The sequence below is a fragment of the Narcine bancroftii genome, chromosome 4, assembly GCF_036971445.1.
Source record: "Narcine bancroftii isolate sNarBan1 chromosome 4, sNarBan1.hap1, whole genome shotgun sequence".
NCBI lineage: Eukaryota > Metazoa > Chordata > Chondrichthyes > Torpediniformes > Narcinidae > Narcine > Narcine bancroftii.
In genome coordinates this window covers 113,974,232-113,995,763 of record NC_091472.1, presented here as the reverse complement: position 1 = coordinate 113,995,763, position 21,532 = coordinate 113,974,232, and the positions used below count along the sequence as shown (strand labels likewise).

General features: G+C 38.9%; 1 protein-coding gene and 1 long non-coding RNA gene across 24 annotated transcripts in view; one reads left to right on the top strand and one right to left on the bottom strand.

Moving 5' to 3' along the window:
- plcb4a (phospholipase C, beta 4a) overlaps window positions 1-21,532 on the bottom strand; it is a 628,445-nt gene that overhangs the window by 558,478 nt on the left and 48,435 nt on the right. The window lies entirely within an intron of this gene.
- The window catches only part of LOC138761007 (uncharacterized), an 82,284-nt gene that overhangs the window by 33,028 nt on the left and 27,724 nt on the right, over window positions 1-21,532 (top strand). For both annotated transcript variants that reach the window (XR_011356065.1, XR_011356064.1), the window contains exon 2: window positions 5,420-5,710. This is a non-coding gene — a long non-coding RNA (uncharacterized lncRNA). The remainder of the gene's footprint in view (window positions 1-5,419; window positions 5,711-21,532) is intronic.

Genomic DNA, 21,532 nt, shown 5'->3' with positions numbered 1-21,532 from the left:
TAAGATACCGCTTCATGTAGATCCCCTCAAAAGAGTGAGGTCTGGTGCCTGTGATGTTGCAGGCTGAGTTAATAGCCCTCTGGAGTTTATTCTTGTCCTGAGAGCTGGTATCTCCATACCAGGCAGCGATAGTGCTCTCCACAGTTCACCTGTAGAAGTTTATGTGAGGCTTTGGTGACATACCGAGTCTTTTCAGACACCTCACAAAGTATAGGCACTGGTGAGCCTTCTTTGTGATTGCATCACCATGGAGCCTCTAGGTCAGATCCTTGAAAAAAGTTGACACCCAGGAATCTGAAGTTCTTGACCCTCTCGACTACTACATGGGGAGAACTGCAGTGAACCAGGATTCATAGGTAGTGTGTTGTGCTGATGGCCGTCTCCATCCTCATCTGCTCACATACAACCCTGGTTTCCCACCTAAACTCAGAACCCTTCTGAAAATTACTGCAAGACCCTACCCTCAGTTATAAGCTAATAAAAGTGTTTGATCTCCCTACAGTCGTGAGATCTTTTATTCGCATCAGGACAGACTGTGCCAGATTTGAAACCAACTCACTGGTATTGTAATAGCATGCACAAACCACTACACTATAAAAAGTATTGCGACTGGAAATGACCTGTCATATGATCTAATGCAGTCATATAGGATTAGTGTTGATACAGGAGTTGACCTCAAGGGTCCACTTCAGTGTTGTACAACAATTAAAAACAAAATGCAGGAAGGAATACATACTCTGGATTTCTTAATCAAAGAAATAGAAAACAAAAATTATTTGCCTGCTAAAACTAAAAATGTTGTTAAACATCTATCAGTCTTTCAACAGTTGCTGTAGTTTTGCTTTTAAGAATAAAGATATGGCTGGTTTTGCAGAGCTCAGAAAAGACAATAAGAGAAACTAAGATCTGGATAATCACATTTGCAACTCATTTTTGCCTGGATTAACACTGTTTCCTGAAATAACTGCAGAAGAAATCCAGCCAAATTCACAAGAAAGTCATTGTGGTCACCTTTTGTTCAGTTGGTTCTGTACTGAATGAAATCATTCCTGATTTCACAAATATAATGCAAGCCTCGATAAGAAGTATAGCACTCAATCACATTAACAGCTAGAAGTAAAAACCTTACTGCATCTAAATTATTGCTTGTAGATTTACACCATCAATGTAAGTGGTCACACTAACTCTGTTCAAGTAAGGTCAGGCCAGTAAGCTTGAACTTCAAAACAATCCTCTACTTTTTAATCCCCAATTGATTCCATAGCTTCAAAAATTGATTATTAACAGTTAAAGTAAAAAGTTTATTTTGATTTAAAGGCATTTTAGATGAAATCTTACCTTTTCCACCCATCCCAATCAATTTTATTCCATAATTCAATTAGTTGTTTCAATATCGGTGGGTTTCTATCAACTAACAATTTTGAATTCCATTTATAAATAAATTATTGTATACCTTCCTCATCAATTTTGGCTAACTCTATTATTTGCCCATACTGAAAATGTATTTAAATCAAACATTCCACTAATAAATTTCAATTGTGCAGCTTTATAATAATTCTGAAAATGTGGAAGTTGTAAACCTCCTAATTCAAATTTCCAAGTTAATTTTTCCAAGGGTACTTTAGCCATCTTTCCTTTCCATTAAAATTTTCTAACAATTAAATTAAAATCTTTAAAAAATTTTGAGGTATTTGTCAAGGGATAGTTTGAAAAAGATATTGAATTCTTGGAAAAATATTCATCTTAATACAATTCACTCTACCTATTAAATAGGTAAATCATTTCACCTATTTAAATCTTCCTTAATTTTACTAAATAATGGTAAATAATTTAACTTACATGAATTAACTAACTTTTTATCAATTTTAATACCTAAATACTTGGATTGTGTCCATTTTAATTGAGCAATCGATCATAATCCCCCTCAACTAATGGCATAACTTCACTTTTATCCCAATTAATTTTATAACCAGATATTTCTCAATAATGTAATTTTTTAAATATAATGAACATAATGAATTTTCAGGATATGTGGTATAAACGTACTAATCTTAAATTCCTCCTTCTTAACTTTGATTCCTCGAACACTAACATCTTGTCTTATTGATTATGGTAATGGTTCAATCACCAAAACAAATAATGCCAGAGACAAAGGACAACTTTGTCTGGCAGACCTAGTTAATGAAAAAGAAGAAATTTGTCCATTAGTAACTACTCTTGCCAAAGGATTTTTACATTAAGTCTTAATCCAATTAATAAATGTCAGTCCAAACTGAAATTTTTCTCAGACTTTAAAAAAATAATTCCATTCTAATCCATCAAAAACCTTTTTCATCATCTAATGATAAAATTAAGGTTAAATATGACTTCTTCTGAGATACATGAATTAAACGGATTAATTTAGCAATGTCGTCAGCAAAATACCTCTTTTAATGAATCTGGATTGATCTCAATGAACCAACTCTGGTAAATACTCATTCAATCTATTCACTAAAATTTTAGCTACAATCTTATAATCCACATTTAATAAAGATATTGGTTTTAATAGATCGGTCCTTCTTGGGGATTACTGTTATAATAGCCTTAGAAAAAGATTCCGGTAATACACGAGTTTGAGTAGCTTGCTTTAATATTCCATTAACTAAGGCATTAACAAAGCTTTAAACTTTTTATAGGATTCATAAGTAAATTGATCTTCACTTGGAGATTTACCATTTTGCATAGCATTTAAAGCCTTAAAAACTTCTTTCAACATAAAGGGAGAATCTAAATCTTTATAAGCTTGGCAATTTAAAGACAGAAGTTGAAGTTTACATAAAAATTCATTAAATTTCCATTCATTGTTTTTTGATTGTGACGTATGTAACTAGTATAAAATTCTTTAAAATAATCATTTATGTCGTGGTTTATAAGTAATATTAGATTTTTTTAACCAGCATTAATAATCCTTGACATTTGTTCCATTTTCAATTGCCAAGCCAAAATCCATGTGCTTTCTCTTCCAGTTCATAATATTTCTGTTTAGTTTGTTCAATTAACTCCTCTGTACTATATGTCTGTATCGAATTATAATACATTTTCATATTTACTAATTCTATACTTTTTCTTAGATTAATCTTTTTGTAATTTTTTCCCCCCCAAGATTACTATTTCTTTCTCTAATTTAACTAAGATTCTTAATCTTAGTTGAATAACTTATTATTTGACCTCTAAAGTGACCTTTTAATGGATCCCATAAAATAAATTTATTTTCAACTGAATTAGTATTTGTATCTAAATACATTTGTATTTGATTTCTTATAAAATTGCAAAAGTCAACATTCTTTAACAACAAAGAATTAAATCTCCATCTATAAGTTGAGTCAATTTTATTCAAAACTTGAACTTGATATCAATAATGGTGAATCATCTGATACAATTCTAGGTTTATATTGTGCATATATAACTTGTCCTTGCAACTGAGCTGAAATTTAAAAGAAATCAAATCTGGAATAAGAATCAAATCAATATGAATAAAATGAATAATTTCTTTTCCTTGGATTCAACTTTATCCAAATTTAAACTAAATTTAAATCATTCATTAAAGTCAACATTTTTTTTAGCAGTTTTTGTTTTTATTAAAGATTTTTGAGATTTATTTAACATTGGGTCTAAACAACCTTTAAAATCTCCACCAATTATTATATTTTCATTTGCTTCTGCAAAATTAAGGAAAGTATCTTGAATACATTTTTCATCATCTATATTAGATGAATAAATATTCATAAAAGTCCAAAACTGAATAAATTTGGCTATTTACCAAAACAAGTCTTCCCACAGGGACAGTAACCACTGTTCTAATTTAAATGACAACTTTTATTAATTAAAATAGCTACTCCTTTTGCTTTAGAATTAAAAAGATGAAGCCATGACTTGACCAGTCTATTCTCTCTTCAACTTTTGATGTTCTTTCTCTGTTAAATGTGCCTCTGCAAAAAAAAATATCAACTTTCAACTTTTTAATATAAGCTAAAACTTTCTTCCTTTAAATTGGGTTATTGGCCCATTCACATTATGTGTTACATAATTCAAACTATGTGTCCCCATAATATAATTTCAAGAATATTTGACCCCCATTTCCTCCCCAGCACATCTCAGCTCCACAGCCAATCTTAAAATCAAACAACATCTTCAAACAGAGAAAAGTAGGAAATCCTCAAATAATAAAAGAGAAAATACTTTAAAAATCCAAAAATTACTGATAGAATCAGCACTAAACCTCTTTGTTATGGGAAGTGGCTCTCGCCTCTAGTGACACACGGCCTTGGAAGGAGAAAACAAAAAAAGAGTCCGCCTCCCCCAACTGAATATCAGTCGATCAAGTATGATAAGTTTCTTCAAGATCTCTATTGACATCAATTTCAACTTCAATTTCAGACGCTGTCTGGCTTGAAGATTCTTCTCTCAATTTATCTTTTTTTTTCCATTTGCTGAGATGAATAACGCTGCCTTCCATTTTGCTTATTATTAGGTAATGAACTGTCAAATTCCAAAGCTTCTGATTCATTAGCTTAAAATTGTGCTTTGATTTCTCCATAAAAGACTGCTGGATATCGAATGGCAAATTTATACCCTTTCTTCCAAAAAACTGATTTTGCCGAATTAAATTCTTTTTTTCTCTTAACAATAGCATTACTCAAATCTGCATAAAAGAATACTATTATTCTGAATCATTAACGGACCTTGCTCTTCCCTTGCTTTTTGAACTGCCAATCTCAATAACATCTCCCGATCTTGGTAATGTAAACACTTAATCAAAATGGATTGTGACGGTTGTCCTGGATACGTTTTCTTTCTTAGAGCTCTATGTGCTCTATCAAGTTCCAGTCCATTCAGAAAATTTTCAAACCCAAGAATTTCAGATATCCAGTTTTGAGAAAACTGCACTCAAAATCTTCAGGAAGTCCAACATTATTTCTTCAACTCTGATTTTCCAACGTATCAACTTTTTGCAACAACTTTTTTTTTTAACCTCTCATGTCATGAAAAATTTTCCATCTTATTAACTGTATCTTTACATTCTTCGACTTCCATGACACTCATGAAAATCTTCAAAATTTTGAACCTTAATTTTAATCTTATCAACATTTTTTATAAATTTTTCCATATCGGTCGGTCTTCATTAGTCATTTCGTCCTTAATAACTCCCAATTGTGTAGTAAATTCTATTCTTACTTCTGCAAAATTTTTATCCACTTTCTCACTCATTAAATTTATTTGCTCAGAAATTTTATGAAAAATTTGGGGGTCCAGAGGTTCTGGAGTAACATATTATGTCCCCACTTTACCTTGAATGTACTGACTTCTTCCGATTCCTCACCTTGTGAGTGTGGCACATATCTTTCTTCTTCGACTCTGATCTCCTCTTCTTCTTCTGTAGATGTTGTCAACAACTGAGCCTGTGCACAAGTCCTTTGCCTGGCCCTCATCTGGCCAGTAACGCTGGTCAACACAGGACCCGCAGGCTCCATACAAACCGCTTCCATTGTGCGCATGTGAAGATCCTCACATGCACAGTTGTTCCAGAGTCGCATCTGTAGTCTTCCTCCGTGCTCCAGCACCATCTTCCTCAGTTCCCAGATGAGGTGGCACTAGAGATTGAATTCTTACCCGAGGAGGTTGCATCGAACGAGGTTGAAGAAGAATCAAGAGCGGAAGTCAAACTTTCAAGGTAGGCTCGGTTTTTTCAATTACTGTTGCTTCTGTTGTAGCTGTTTTCTTTACAGGTTGAGCTTTAGATTTTCTTGTAGTCATTGCTAGAGATCTTAAGAAGAACTTTAAAGTTACTCACTTAAAAATTTAAAGTTGGGTACTAATTAATTTGACCAGGAAAGGTGTTTTCCCACATCTCCCACGTACACCATCACGCCATGCCCCCCAAATTTCTCCAATTTGTTTATGAAGTCCTTAATGGACTAGTTTCCTCTTACATAACTGATTTCCTAATGCCCTACTCCAGTTCAAGTTCCCTCAGATCAGCTAATTTAGAGTGCTTGGTTGTTCCACACCCAAATCGCAAACTCAGGGGAGCTTGTGCCTTTGCTATTTCAGCCCCCAAACTGTGGAACAAAATTCCTCCCTCGGTCAAATCAGCCCTTCCTTTAACTCTTAAAATCCAGCTTGAAGTTGTATTTTTACTCGCATGTTGTAAGTACAATTCTGAACCTCAGGTACCCGTTTTATACTGCACTTTAAATAGCTGCTTAAAGTTGAGACGTAATTTATGATGTGTACAGCACTTTTGTCAATGTGAGTTGTTTTAAATGTGCTATATAAATAAACTAAACCTAATAACCTACTCAAACAACTGCCTAGAATTTTCCTACTGCATAACTCTCTTTATGAAAGTTCTATGCACCCAACTCTTAAAAGATCCTGTCGATTTTTCCTTCACCATTGCCAGAAGCACTCCATTGCACCCACCACTCTCTGTGTGAAAAATGTACCTCTTACATTTCCCCTCTACCTATTCCCAAGCACCTCATGTTAGCCATTTCAGCCCTGGGAAAAGTCTCTGGTCACCCACACAATCAATGTCTCTCAGCATCTAGCACATCTCCATCAGGTCAGACCTCATCCTCTGTTGCTCCAAGGAAAAAAGACCAAGTTTACTCACCTATCCTCATAAGGCATGGACTCAAATTCAGGTAACATAATTGTAAATCTCCTCTGTAGCATCTACATCTTTCCGGTAATGAGGTGGCCAGATCAGAACACGATATTCCAATATTGCAGCAATATTACCTCAAGGCTCTTAACTCAATCCCATGGTAAAGAAATTTAAAACACCATGCTCCTTCTTAACAATACTATCAACCTGCGTAGCAGTTTTAGTGCCCTACAAGATCTCTCAGTTCTTCCATACTGCTCAGACTAACATTATATCTTGCTTTCAAATTTGACCTTATGAAAGGAACAACTTCCACACTTTTCTGGGTTAAACTCCATCTGCCACTTCTCAGCCCAGCTATGCATACTATCAATATGCCTTTGTAACATCTGGCAGTACACTAGACTATCCACAAGACATTTGCAAACATTGTCATTTGCAAACTTACTAATCCACCCTTTCACTTCCTCATCCTGGTCATTTATAAAAATCTCAAAGAGGAGATGTTGCAAAACAGTTCCCTGCAGAACACCACTGGATACTGACCTCTGTGCAGAGTACAAACTATCCACAACCACCCTCTGCCTTCTCTGGCAAGCCAATTGGGCTTCCATGAAACAAGACCTCCTTGGATACCATGCCTCCTTACTTTCTGAATGAGTCTTTCATGAGGAACCTTATTAAATGCCTTGCTGAAATCCATATACACTATTTCCACTGTTCCACCTTCATCAACGTTCTTTGTTACATCCGCAAATAATTCAGTCATGCTCGTGAATGAATTCCCCTGACCAAACCACATTGGTGATCCCTAATCAGATTATGCATCTCTAAAGGCTTGTAAATCCTGTCTCTCAAGATCTTCAACAGGTTGGGGATCTCCTAAGTAAGATTTGCTGCTGTATAATTTTATCTTTTATCTCTACTCCCTTCTTCAACATTTGCAACCCTTCAATCCTCCAGTACTTCTGTCGTCAGTGACAATAAAAAAAAAGATCATCACCAATGACTCAGCAATCTCCCCCCATTCTTGGCTCATCCTGACAAGATTTCCGCCACCTACGACACGATCCCACAACTAGACATGTATTCCCCTCTTCTCCCCTCCACACATTCTGCAGGGAAAGCTTCTTCTGTGATTCACTTGTTTACTTCTCCCGCCCCACTAATCATCCCCTTGTCACCTAACTCTGTGACCACATGACACATGCACCCACGTGTCCTCCTTATCATTCTAAGCCCCAAACAGTCCTTCCAAGTGAAGCAACATTTTACTTGTGAATCTGCAGGGGTCATTTACTGCTCCCATTGTGGTCTCTTCTACATCAAAGAGACTGGGTGCAGCCTGGGAGATCGCTTTATTAAGCACCCCTGTTTTGTCCACTGTAATAGCATGGATCTCCCAGTGGCCACCCATTTCAATAGCCCGTCCCATTCCCTTGCTGACATATTTGTCCACAGTCCCATGCACTGCCAGACTGAGACCACCTGTAAATTGGAGGAACCGTATCCTATCTTCCATCTGGGTAGCCTCCATCCAGATGGCATCAACATTGCCTTCTCCAGTTTCTGTTAAACCACCCCCTTTCTTCTTTACCCATTTAACCTTTCTTCCAGTTCTGCCAATCTCTCTTCCTCCCTTTTCCCTCAGTCTCTAATCATAACCAAAATTAGTACACACCTATCCTCTTATCATAACCAATTAAAATAAGACCTTTTGATGGTCTGGACTCCTCCCCCTGCCAGTCTCTTTATTCTTATGCCTTCCTGTTCCTTTCTTATTCCTTGAACATCAGTAATACAGTAAAACCCCTATTATCTGGCATTCAATCAACTGGAAAATTAAACAATCTATAAATAAAAAAGAAAATAAATAAATAAAACATTTTAAAATAAATAATTTTCTAAATAAAAGTTTAAAATTGCCAGCAACATCCCTGCTAACTTCATCTGTGAGAAGCGCAACCAGATGCAGCTCCTGACAAACTGAGTTAAGGAATTGGAGCTGGATGAACTCTGGAGCATTCAGGAGGCAGAGAAGGTGATAGACAGAAGTTACAGGGACACTATCACACCTAGGAGGCAGGAGAAGGGTAGATGAGTGACAATCAGGAGAGGGAAAGGGAATGGAAATAGGCAGGTAATGCACGCACACCTGTGGCTATTCCCCTCAATAGCAAATATACCATTTTGGATACTGTTGAGGAGGACAACCTACTAGGTACAAGCCACGGCGATCAGGTCTCTGGCATAGAGTCTGGTCCTGTAGCTAAGGGAAGGGAGGAGAAGAGGCAAGCTGTCGTGACAGGGGATTCCATAGTTCGGGGGACAGATAAGCGGTTGTTTAGAGGAGATTGAGTATCTCGGATGGTATGTTGCCTCACTGGTGCCAGGGTCCAAGATTTCTCAGATCGTGTTCTCGCCATTCTCAGGAGGGAGGGTGAGCAGCCAGATGTCGTGTCCCAAGCAGGGACCAATGATGTGGGGAGGAAGCGTGAGGAAGTCCTGCAAGAAGAGCTCAGGGAGTTGTGCACTAGGTTAAAGGATAGGACCTCCAAAGTCGTGACCTTGGGATCGCTACCAGTGCCACATGCTGGTGAGGTTAGAAATAGGAGGATAATGCAGCTTTACACCTGGCTGAAGACATGGTGTAGGAGGGATGGCTTCAGGTTTCTAGGTCATTGGGTGCTCTTCCAAGGAAGGTGGGACATGTTCCAACGGGACAGTGTGCATCTGAACTGGAAAGGGACTAATTTCTTTACAGGAAGGTTTTCTAGTGCTGCTCTGGTGGGTTTAAACTAGATTTGCAGGGAGAGGGGAAGCAGAGTGCCAGGGCAGATAGAGGAGTGGAAGAAGGAAAAGATTATGTTAAAATGGCATGCACCATTAGAAGTCAATAGGTTGAACATAGTGGAAATGTTCCCAGGTGCATCTATATCAATGCAAGGAGTATTGTCGGAAAAGCAGATAAATTTAGAGAGTGGATTGGCACGTGGAATTATGACAATGTGGTCATCAGATAAACTTGGTTGCAGGACTCCTCAATTTTCCGGGCTTCCTTACTTTAGACACAATAGAATGGGAGGGATGAAAAGGGGAGGAGAGGCATTGCTTGCCAAGGAAAATATCACAGCTTGGTTCAGACAGAACAAACCAGATGGCTCATCTACTGAAGCTACATGAGTGGAGCTGAGGAACAGGAAAAGTTTGACCATACTCATGGTTGCCCAATAGTCACAAGAATTGGAGAAGCATAGAGATAGCAGACAGCTGTAGAAATCAAAGTTGTGATAGAAGGAGATTTTAAACTTTCCACAAATTGACTGGAACCCCAATAGTGTAAAAGGGCTGGATGTCTCTGAGTTTGTCAAATGTGTTCAGGAAAGTTTTGTAAATCAATATAGAGTTACCAATTAGAGAGAGCGAAATCCTGGATCTTCTTTTAGGGAATGAGACAGGACAGGTGAGAGAAGTATGTGTAGGAGAATATTTTGGGTCCAGTGATCATAATGCCATTAGTTTCAAGTTAATTATGGAGAAGGTTAGCTCTAGGCCTTGGGTTGAGATTCTAAAAATTGGAGAAAGACCAAATTTGAGGAAATGAGAAAGGACCTTGAATGTGTGGATTGGGATTGGTGGTTTTCCAGCAAGGATGTGCAAGGTAAGAGCCTTCAAAGGTGAAATTTTGAGAGTACAAGGTTTGTATGTTCCTCTCAGGATTAACAGCAAGGTTAGAAGGCACAGGGAACCTTGGTTTTCGAGGGATATTGGGGATCTGTTTCGGAAGAAAGAAGTGTACACCAGGAACAGGCAACATGGAGCATACATGGAGGATACAAAATGCAAGAAAAACCTCAAGAAAGAAATCAGGAATGTTAAAAGACAACATGAGGTTGCTTTGACAGACAACGTGAAGGAAAATCCTAAGGTGTCCATGAAGATCAGAATGTTCGGCTTTGTATGGAGTCAAAAGAGATGGGGAAGATCTTATGTTTTTTTTCCCCATCAGTATTCACTCAGGAAATGGACACAAAAGTCATGGAAAGTAAGTAAAACAAGCATCAAGATCAGGGAACCTATAAAGATTAAAGAGGAGGAAGTGCTCGCTGTCTTAAAGCAAAAAAAGAGTGGAAAACCACCACCCCTCCCACCCACCAGGGCCTGACAAGATATTCCCTTGGACCTTGAGGGAGGCTAATACAGAAATTGCAGGGGCTCAAGCAGAAATATTTAAAATATCGTGGATTGGAGGTAGTTTTCACTGTTCCATTGTTTAAAAAAGGCTCCAAAAGTAATCCTGGAAATTATAGGCCAGTGAGCCTGTTGTCAGTAATAGGTAAATTATTGGAAGGTATTCTGAGAGATCAGATTACAAGTTTTTGGATAGCCAGGGACCGATTAGGGATAGTCAACATGGCTTTGTGCGTGATAGATTGCTTTTAACCAATCTTAGAGATTTTCTTTCTGCAGAGGTTACCAGGAAAGTTGATGAAGGAAAGGCGGTGGATGTTATCTACATTAGTAAGGCCTTTGAAAAGGCATAGGAGGTCAGGAAGGTTCAGATGCTAGGTATATATGGTGAAGTAGTGAACTGGATTTAACAATGGCTGGAAGACAGAAGCCAGAGAGTAGTGGTGGATGATTGCTTCTCAGATTGGAGGCTTGTGACTAGTGGTGTGCCTCAAGGATTGGTGCTGGGACCCATTGTTGTTTGTCATCTACATCAATGATCTGGACAATAATGTGGTAAATTGAAGCAGCAAGTTTGCAGATGACACTCAGACTGGATGTGCTGTGGACAGCGAAGTTTTTCAAAGCTTGTAGAGGAATCTGGAACAGTTGGTAAAATGGGATGAAAAATGGCAGATGGAAGTTAATGCAGACAAGTGTGAGGTGTTGCATTTTGGAAGGAAAAACTAAAAGTCATACATGGTAAATAGTGGGTCACTGAAAACTGAAGTGGAATAGAGGGATCTGGGAATAGAGATACACAATTCCCTGAAAGTGGCTTCAAAGGTGGATAGGGTTTTAAAAAGAGCTTTTGGCATATTGGCCTTCATAAATCAAAGTATTGAGTATAGAAATTTGGAAGTTATGTTAAAGTTGTATAAGACATTGATGAGGCCAAATTTTGGTCACCCAACTGAAGGAAAGATAGCAGTAAGATTGAAAAAATGCAGGTAAGATTTATTAGGATGTTGCCCAGACTTCTGGAAATGAGTTACAGGGAAAGGTTAAACAGGTTAGGACTTCATGACCTGGAGTGTAGGAGAATGAGGGGAGATTTGATCGAAGGGGATAGACAGAGCAAATGTAGATAGTTTTTTTTTTCCTCTAGGCTAGGTGAGATACAAACCAGGGGACATGGCTTAAGGGTGAAAGGGGAAAGGTTTTTGGGGAACTTATTCACACAGAGAATGGTGGGAGTGTGAAACAAGCTTCCAGCTGAAGTGATAAATGCAGGCTCAATTTTAACATTAAAGAAGAATTTGGATAGGTACTTGCATGGGAGAAGTATAGAGGGAGGGCTATCGGTTGGGTGCAGGTCAATGGGGCTAAGGGAAAAAAAAAGGTTCGGCATAGACTAGAGTGGCCAAGGTGGCCTGTTCCTGTGCTAGAATTGTTCTATGGTTCTAAAAGTACATGTTCTCCAAAGCAACACACAACCCTTTGGGAGCAAACATTCGGACAGCATAGTAGCCCAGACTTTCCCTAGCTGCAGCAGCTGTTTGAATAAAGTTTCAATAAAGTTGTATTTGATGAAGAGCCTGCCAATACCACTTGCCATTGGGTTGACATTCCCAACGTTTCTTCCTATCCCTGCCTGATAAGAGTCTTTATCTTTATTAGTATATTATTAAGTATATTAGGAAGGCTTACAAACGAGCCTGCAGCTGATGTGGACATTACCCCTCCATATATCTTCGTCCGCGAAGCCAAGCCAAAGGAAGGAAGGCTTTATCTATAAACTCTGGGGTGGGGGTAATTATGACAGCGGCAGAGTAATGTTTTTTGTACTCATGAAACCTAATTCCTGTATAATCACTAAATGTAATGGGAATAGTAAAATTAAACAATGAGCAAAATTAAAATTAAATTTAAAATTTAAATTACAATATCATACGCACAGCCTAAATGTATTTATATTTACATAGTTTCATGTAGTCAAAGAAAAAAATTCAGTAACAATAGAATTTGAAATAAAAATGTTTATGAACTACATCAAATTATGTAGATTTTAACATTAAACTTTATGAGATACATTAATGGATTAGGATTGCATTATCAATAATGGCCCAAATGATGTAAAACTTGTAGCCAAATGTATATGGAAATATACTCATAACTGAATACCACAAAATTAAACAGGAACAAATACACAAGCATTTCAGCACTTAGTAAAGATCTCAATTAATTCAGAATATTATTAGTAACTGAGCTGAAGCTTTTTTTTATTTTTTTCTTTCTTTTCCTTTAATTACTACTTCATTCATAGAGGTTCACAAATATTAATTACCACAAAATCTTAACTAAAATACCAGAAAATTTGGCAAAAGAAGCGACGACAAAAAAAACACCAGCAGAAACGAAAACAATTCTGAAATAGTTGAGATGTTCACAAAATGCTGAAATGCTTGTGTATTTGTTTTGGAGGCAGTGCAGAGAAAGTTCACTTAGAAAATTCAGGGTGAAAGGGTTGACATGTGGAGAGGTTGAGGCATTTGATCTAATAGTCATTGGAGTTTAGAAAAATAAAATGTGATCTTGTTCATATCATATGATTCTGTGGGATTATATAGAACTAGTGGACATGGTTTCAGACCAAAAGAAAAGACATTTAAGACAGAAATGAGGAGGAATTTCTTCTCTCAGTGGCTTTTGAATTGTTGAAATACTTCACAGATCTCTAGGTGCGCAGTCACTATATAAATCCAAGGCAGTTTGAAAGCCATTAACTATAAAAGAATCAAAGAATAATGGGAGAGGATAGAAATGTGCTGATCAGCCCTGATCTTATTGAAAGGCAGAACAAGCTCGAGGGGCCATTAACCTAATCCTGCTTACATGCTTATCATTCACCTTACTATCCCTGTCATGACCAAGGCTGCCATTGCGGTGAAATTACTGAGGGCCCTTATCCCTCTCAGTCATGGCAGATATTTTGCAATATCTCAGTCACTCCAAACCAATATCCCTTCAAAAAGTTTATACGATACAGCATGAAAATTACCATAATCAGCTGCTAGTAAAAAATTGCAAACATTTCTACGATTGATCTGAAGCTAAAACTGAAAAGCTCGAACAATAAATTTAAAGAACCAACTTGCAAGTCTATTGTCAGCGCGATTAACTGTAAATAATAATCACTCATCATAAAATTCATTTTCTGTTAGTTTACATCACAAAGATTTATTTGTGGGTCAGTCCAGCTAATATAATGAATCATTTTTTTACATTCTGGAAAGCAAGTATTCTGAATAACAGTAAAGCTCAACTAACTAAAATTGAATCACAGAAATCAAGGAATCCATTTAGTTCCATGCAAACTCATCAATTAAGTCATGACATCAAACAGCAACAGCTTTGGAAATAGCACAAAACTGGTAATATGACCAAAAATAATATAATTATTGTGCAATTACATACTGTGCATTAAATTAAACATTATTGGGAGCACCAGCCAATCCTTATGGCAACTCTGTTTGCCTTTTTGGCAGGCAAAAGTTGAAGTATATCACGTCTCTTAACCACATCTTGAGAGTGGGTGCTGGTCTCGTGTGGCCTCTTTGTCTGTCTTTTACAGGGCAAATGCATTTTGTGCACATGACAATCAATGGAATCTTGAGGACTCTGAAGCCCCAGTCATTTCTGTAAATTAGCAAAATGTGGGATCTAATCTGAAAGTGTAAGAATGTATCCAGTTGAGTTTACAAGCAGTTTTTCAGACTTATTCCCCATTTTCTCTCTTGAGAGAAAGCAAAGATCCCCAGATGTGAGATTTGTGTTGAGGGACAACACAACAACGGGGGCAGGGTGGTGGGGGGGAGGGGGTGGGGGGTGGTGTTGGTTGGTATCTTTCCGTTCCAGAGACAGGTAGGTGATTTGGAGCGAGAGAGGACAGAATTTGAGCAGGTGAGTGCTGAACGTGTCAGTTTGTGGTCTAGGCTCAAGGTTTGGAGCAAGTGATTTTACTGAACGGTGAAGAAGCCTCGATTGGCCAAGTTATCAGGTTGCAAACTGCGCCTGCATGGTGTTTCAGGACGAGTGCACGACCAAGTCAAACAAACCGGTAACAAACTGCACCTTCTTCAGGAGTTTGCAGAGGAGCTAGTGGAGTTGTTCAAGTGAACCGGTACGGACTTGAAGGGCCGACATGGCCTGTTTCCGTGCTGTAAACAGTTATATGGTTACTTTACATTTTTTTGTATTATATGATAATAAAAGGATCCTTGAGCTTTAAATAACCTCTACCTGCAAAGTATCCCAAGGAAGTCCAGAGCAACAATGCAAAAGAAAGAATATGAAATAAGAAAAAGACACTGGGTCTAATTTCCTAAAATTTTACAAAGAAACTTTAGGGAACATCTTAATAATGAGTAAGAAGTACAGACAGGAGCATGGGTCGCTCTGGCAGCTTGAAATTGCAAGTGCATACCAAGAAAGAGCCAAGAGCAACACACAGGGAATTCAGTTTATGTTGACATGGTGACATATATTTTCTTGTGATTATTAATTATCCATTTATGCACAGACAGGAAAATTAAAATGCAGAATCCAGATGTTTTTGTTGGTGGTTCCTTGCTCCTGCACAGTGAAGCAATGAGCTTGTCATTTGTAGCATAACAGATCACAGTTTGATCCGGTGAGAATTTCAGGGATTCAACAAATAATTTGTTATTGAAGTGATTACATTTACTTGTTTGAGTACATGAAAAGGCAAGACATGTATGCAAATTTTTAAACATAACAATCCTTCAATGCTGGATGAGGACGTCGACTCCTTGAGCTCCCAGATGAAAGTAGGGAAATAAACAGTTTAAAAGTCTAGAAAATTCTAAGAAAACAACTAAAAAGTCTTAATAAAGGCTCTTACCTTATCCTAATGAAGGAGAAAAGCTGAAGCCAAGGGAAGACATCCAACAAGCTAGGAGGATCTGCTGCTACCCAAAATGAATCCACCTCGTGGAAGCCAAGATAGCGCTTCCAGTTCCGGGCCTAACATCAGGTGCCCGGCCCGCTGAAGAAGTGCAAGGCTCACCCAAGAAGTCGACCTCTGGCGAATCCAAACCCGGGAAAGCTACCAGTGTGGTCCCTGACTGAACATCTGGAATCAAGGGGCCCGTGGAGGAAACAAAGCTCCAGAGCACGGCACGCGTCATGTCCCTTCTCCTCCACGAAAACAGAGTGTGAAGGGCACCTGAGAGAGCAGAGCAACGGGCCACAGGGGAGACTCACCTGGGGGAGTTGGAGACCTTAACCCCATGTCGGGGTATGGCTCTAGTGAGGAAGACTCAGTTGACAGCCTGGAGAAAGACACTGGTGGTGGACCTGGGACTCATAGCAGCAGCCTGGCATCAACAAGAGGAGGAGGGAGCAAGGAGCTCTCAATGCAGGACATATTACAGGCTACGTTGAACATGGAGAAAAAATTGGCCAAAGACCTAAAAGAAAAGTCTGGCGAGCTACATAATAAAATCAACAAATGGGAGATTGCCCTAAATGAAAGAGTAACTCCCCAAATTTCACGCTTGGGAGACGGAGAGGGGATGCCTTTGGCAAAGGATAGATACTCTGGCAAACCATAGACGGAGAAATACTATTAAAATTGTGGGGCTGCCGGAGGGTCGGGAGGGGAGGGATCCCATAGGTTTTTTTTTCAGCAATGGCTCCCAGAGGTCCTGGGAAAGGAACAACTGGGAAAAGTGTTATTGGGGATATGGTAGAGATAGAGAGAGCCCATCAGACTCCCTGTCTGCGCCTGGGCCCTGGACAGAGACCATGCTCAGTCCTGGTAAAACTTCTGCCTCACCAGGATTGTGAGAGGATTTTAAGGGAAATGGCAGTCAGGGCGAAAGTGATGGGGGGGGGGGGGTGCTGATAGACCTGGAGGGGAAAAAGATCTATTTTATCCAGATATAAGCACGTCCTTCCTTACACAGAGGAAAGAATTTGATCCAAAAAAAAGATGGCAAAACAAAAAGGATTGAATGTATCCTAAGGTACCTGGCAACTCTAAAAGTTATAATGCCGGGAGGCAAAAGAAAGTTTTTGTCAGAGGCCAGAGAAGCCAGGGAATTTGTGAAGTGGCTGCCAGTCTGCCATAAATAATATACATGGGGGTGATGCCTAATGGTTAATTATAGTTTTTTTTTGTTGTTAATACAAACATACTGTTGAAAATATTGTAAATAAGTTATGGGAAGAATATTTGGAAAGGAAATGGTCCGGGAGGGGGTGGGGATAGAGAATGGTGAGAAGTAGATGAGTGCAAAATGCACAACCTTTAGAAACGAGGGAGATGGTAATGGTATGGGGGTAAAATCGCCAGAGGTTGGGGGAGGAAGGGTTAGAGGGAACTAGAGGCAGGGAAGGAAGTATATGGGCAAGGGTTTAAGTCCAGTGTAGCATCTTCTGTTGTCTTCATCTGTTTTTTTCTTTTCTTTTTTCCTTTAGTTGTACATTTTTCTTTTACTTACCCTTCTGGGGCATATGGCCTTGATCTCGGTTTTACATTTTCAAGGTTTATTGCAGGCCCAGCAGACTGGAAATCAAGGCTGGAGGAATAAGGTCAGGCGAGGATGGACAAGGGGTGGCAGGGACATGGAGAGAGAACAGATTGGAGTATCTCTGGGACAATGATCAACAACATAAAATATGTTAGTTTTAACGGTAATGGTTTGAACCGGGAAATAAAGAGGAAACTTGGCACACATTAAAAAAATGGGGGTGGATCTGACCTTCCTTCAGGAAATGCATTTAAAGGAGCAGGTACACCAAAAATGTAAAAGGGGCTGCGTGGGTCAGGTAATATCCTCCGCATTCAGTTTGTATGCAAGGGGGGTGGCAATATTGATTGGGAAGAGTGCTCCGTGAGAGTGCAGAATGTGACTACAAATAAAACGGGAAGATTTGTAATAGTGCACTGTCAGATTTATTCAGAATCCTGGACCTTAGTAAATGTAATCACCCCCAATTTTTATGATTAAAATTTTATACAGAGCACTTTACTAAGATTGGCAGGAGAGGAGAACATTCTGATTGGGCAAGATTTCCATTTTTGCCTGGACCCAGTCTTAGAAAACTCAAAAAAGAAAATAACTAATACAAAAGTGACATGGGCTAACATTGGCTATATGAAGGAGCTGAATTTGATAGATGTGTGCAGATGGAAACATCTGAGAGAGAGGGACTATTCCTTTTACTCAAAACAACATGACTCCTATTCTCGAATTGACTTTTTCCTGGCTTCAGGATCATGGAATCTGAGTACACAGCGAGACTTCTCTCAGACCATTCACCCAACACTAACAATAGAAATGCCAGATAAGCAGGATATGGCAAACAGATGGCATCTTAATGGGTTCTGTTAAAGAAGCCAGAGTTTTGTAGTTTTATAAGAACGCAGAAAGATATATTTTGCAAGGCAAAAGATTCCTCTCCTCTAGATAAATTTCTCCTATGGGATACCCTCAAAGCATATTTGAGAGGCCAGATAATTGGATACACCAAGACAGTGAAAAAAGAATATATGAGGGAGGTGGATGAATTGGAGCAAGAAATTACCCACTTTGAAAAGGAATACCAGAAATCAGGCTCAGAGGACCATTATAGGGCTCCAGCAAACAAGAAAATGAAGTATAATATGCTTCAAACCTATAATATGGAAAAGGCCAGAATGAAATCAAAACAAAAATACCTGTACTATGAATTGGGAGAGAGAGCCCATAAAATCCTCTCTTGGCAGTAATGACAGAACAGGCCTCAAGGACCATCAATGCAATATAAAATGGGAAGCACAGGACCACATAAAAACCAAAAGAGATTAATGAGATCTTCAGGGAATTTTATGAGGATTTATACAAACCAGAACTAACAGGGGGATCTAATAAAATTAACGGGTTCCTGTACAAATTAGTGCTTCAAAATTTGGATCCAGAAGAACAGGGTAGCCTAGATCTTCCTTTCAGAGGAAGAGATAGGGAAAACATTGAACTCGCTGCGGACTAACAAGTATCCAGGGGAGAATGGGTTTCCACCGGAGTTATATATAAGGAATTCAGGATTTACTGATAGCCCTCTATATAGAGAGGGTGGACCAGGCAATGGAGACCATACCCTCCCAGTATCTTTCTCGACAGCAATCATTATGATGACACTCGAGACAAAGATCGATTATTGCCGTCTTCCCATAAACCTATTTCACTGTTAAATACAGATTATAAGATACTTGCCAAAGCTCTGGCAAACAGATTATCTAATTATTTGCCAAACAGGCTTTGTGCAAAAGAGACAGGCAATTGACAATATTAGCAGACAGTTGAGTATAATGCATCTAGCACAAAACAGGAATGAGAGGGGTGTGGCTGTGGTCCTGGATGCAGAAAAGGCATTTGATAGACTGGAATAGGATTTTCTATTCAAAGTGCTGGAAAAGTTTGGGTTATCCACAAATTGGATAAGGGCACTGTACCATGTGCCCAAGGCTAAAGTTGTGACCAATAGAAAAATCTCTCCGGCATTCCCACTGACAAGATCAAGTAGACAAGGATGCCCGCTGTCTCCAGCCCTATTCATATTGGCCATGGAGCCATCAGCCGAAGCTATTAGATGGCACCCAGTCATTAAAGGTTTTAGAGCAGGCTATTAAGAATGTAAAATCAATTTATTTGCAGATGATGTACTGATATATTTGATAGACCCAGTAAACAGTGTCTAAGCTGCACTCTACACTGGAGGACTATGGGGAGATCTCTGGCTACAAGGTTTATTGGAACAAGAGTGAAATTTTACCACTCACCAAAGGGGAATGACAGTGAATGTCAGCAAAATAGTTATTTGAAGTAGCCAGAAAATGGGATCAAATATTTAGGAGTGAAAATAGATAACATCTTGAATAATTTATACAGGCTGGAAAGAATTGAGGAAGACTTAAATAGGTGGATGTCCCTGCCAATAACCTTGGTAGGCAGGGTCAATTGTATTAAAATGAATGTGCTGCTGAAGCTTCAGTACCTCTTTCAGATACTGCCTGTGGCATTGTCACAGGGATTCTTCCAAAATGTGATCTGACGGGTAAGAATGTTCCTATGGAATGGAAAGGTGCCCAGGGTCTGTATGGAAAAATTGACCTGGAAGGGAGGGGGGGAGGAAATGTACCAAATTGCCTTGCATAAGGTGGAGGAGAAAGTGGCAGAGGACTTTATTTATAAATGGAATGCTAAATTATTATCTGGAAAAGCAGGCAGCCCTATTTTATGACGTCATTGCATTTGGAGTAAAATTAACTAATATTTAGGTATCAAAGTAGATCTGTCCCCAAAAATGCCCAACTCAGAATAGATTAATACCTTAACAGTAGGTAACAAGATCCTGGACACCTGGCATTAGAACTGTATCAGGTGTATAGAGGACTGTTATGAGAAGGGGTAATTTATGTCATTTGAACAACTCAGACAAAAGTATGATTTATCAAACAAGATGATCCACTGCTACCTTCAGATAAGATCTTTCTTACAGGACAAATTAGATCCAACCATGGCCCTGCCAAAATGCAACTACATAGAGACCGTGATTTGAAGGGGGAACACTCGGACATTCATATCGGCAGTGTATTTCTTGCTCCAGTTGGAAGGACCCAAGCCGGCCTTCATAAATCAAGATAAATGTTGGAGTCAGACTTAGGAATAGCGATTGATAAGAGGTGCTGCTGACCTGTGTCGGGACAGCATGACTATAACCATCAATGCGCGGTACAGGCTGGTGCAGTATAATTTTATGCACCAACTGTACATGACACCGCAAAAATCGAACAGATCGGACCAATGTTTTAGGTACGGCATGGAGACATGTACAACCTGGACATGTACCAAGGTGAGACCCTTTTGGGTGGAACTAGACCAAGCCCTAGGGAAAATCATAAGTAAAGAATTCCACAGGACCCTAAGTTGTTCCTGTTGGGAAACATTATGGACATAAGACTTACAATGAAGTTGTCAAAATTCCAAATTCAATTTGTGATGATCACATTGGCATTGGCCAGAAAGTGCATAGCAGTTTCTTGGAAATCCATCTCCTATCTGAGCATCATGTGTTGGAACATGGAAATGCAAAGCTGTGTTCCCCTAGAGAAAATCACTTATAATTTAGGAAAAATTATGATACCTTCAAAATTTAGCAACCATATTTGAATTTCATGGGAGCACGACTATAGAGCCCTGCTGTCCTGCCCATCCCTCCACCGCTTGGGAGGAGGGCATGGGGGGGCCAATTCGTCCCGACCAGGGAAAGTCAAGAAATTGAAACAGCCTGTGCTCTACCCACCATCCCATGACAAACCCACCAAATCCTTCCATTGTGCATATTTTTAGTGTCCTATGTGTGGTTGTTTATACGTTCAGTGTTAAATGGGGGGTGGGATGGAAGGGAGATGCAAGGTGCTTGAACTCTACGAAAACTGTATATTAAGGATTACTGTAAATTGCAGTCAATGCTGACTATGTTTAACATTGATGTCGATAATGTTGATAACTGTTGGAGTTCAAGACTGGAAAATTATAAATATTTAAAAAAACAGTACTTCAATGCTAGATAATTCAGAGCAATATACACAGTTCTGAGAACTTTATAAAGTAAGCCTTTAATCTAAACCTCTCAATCTATAGT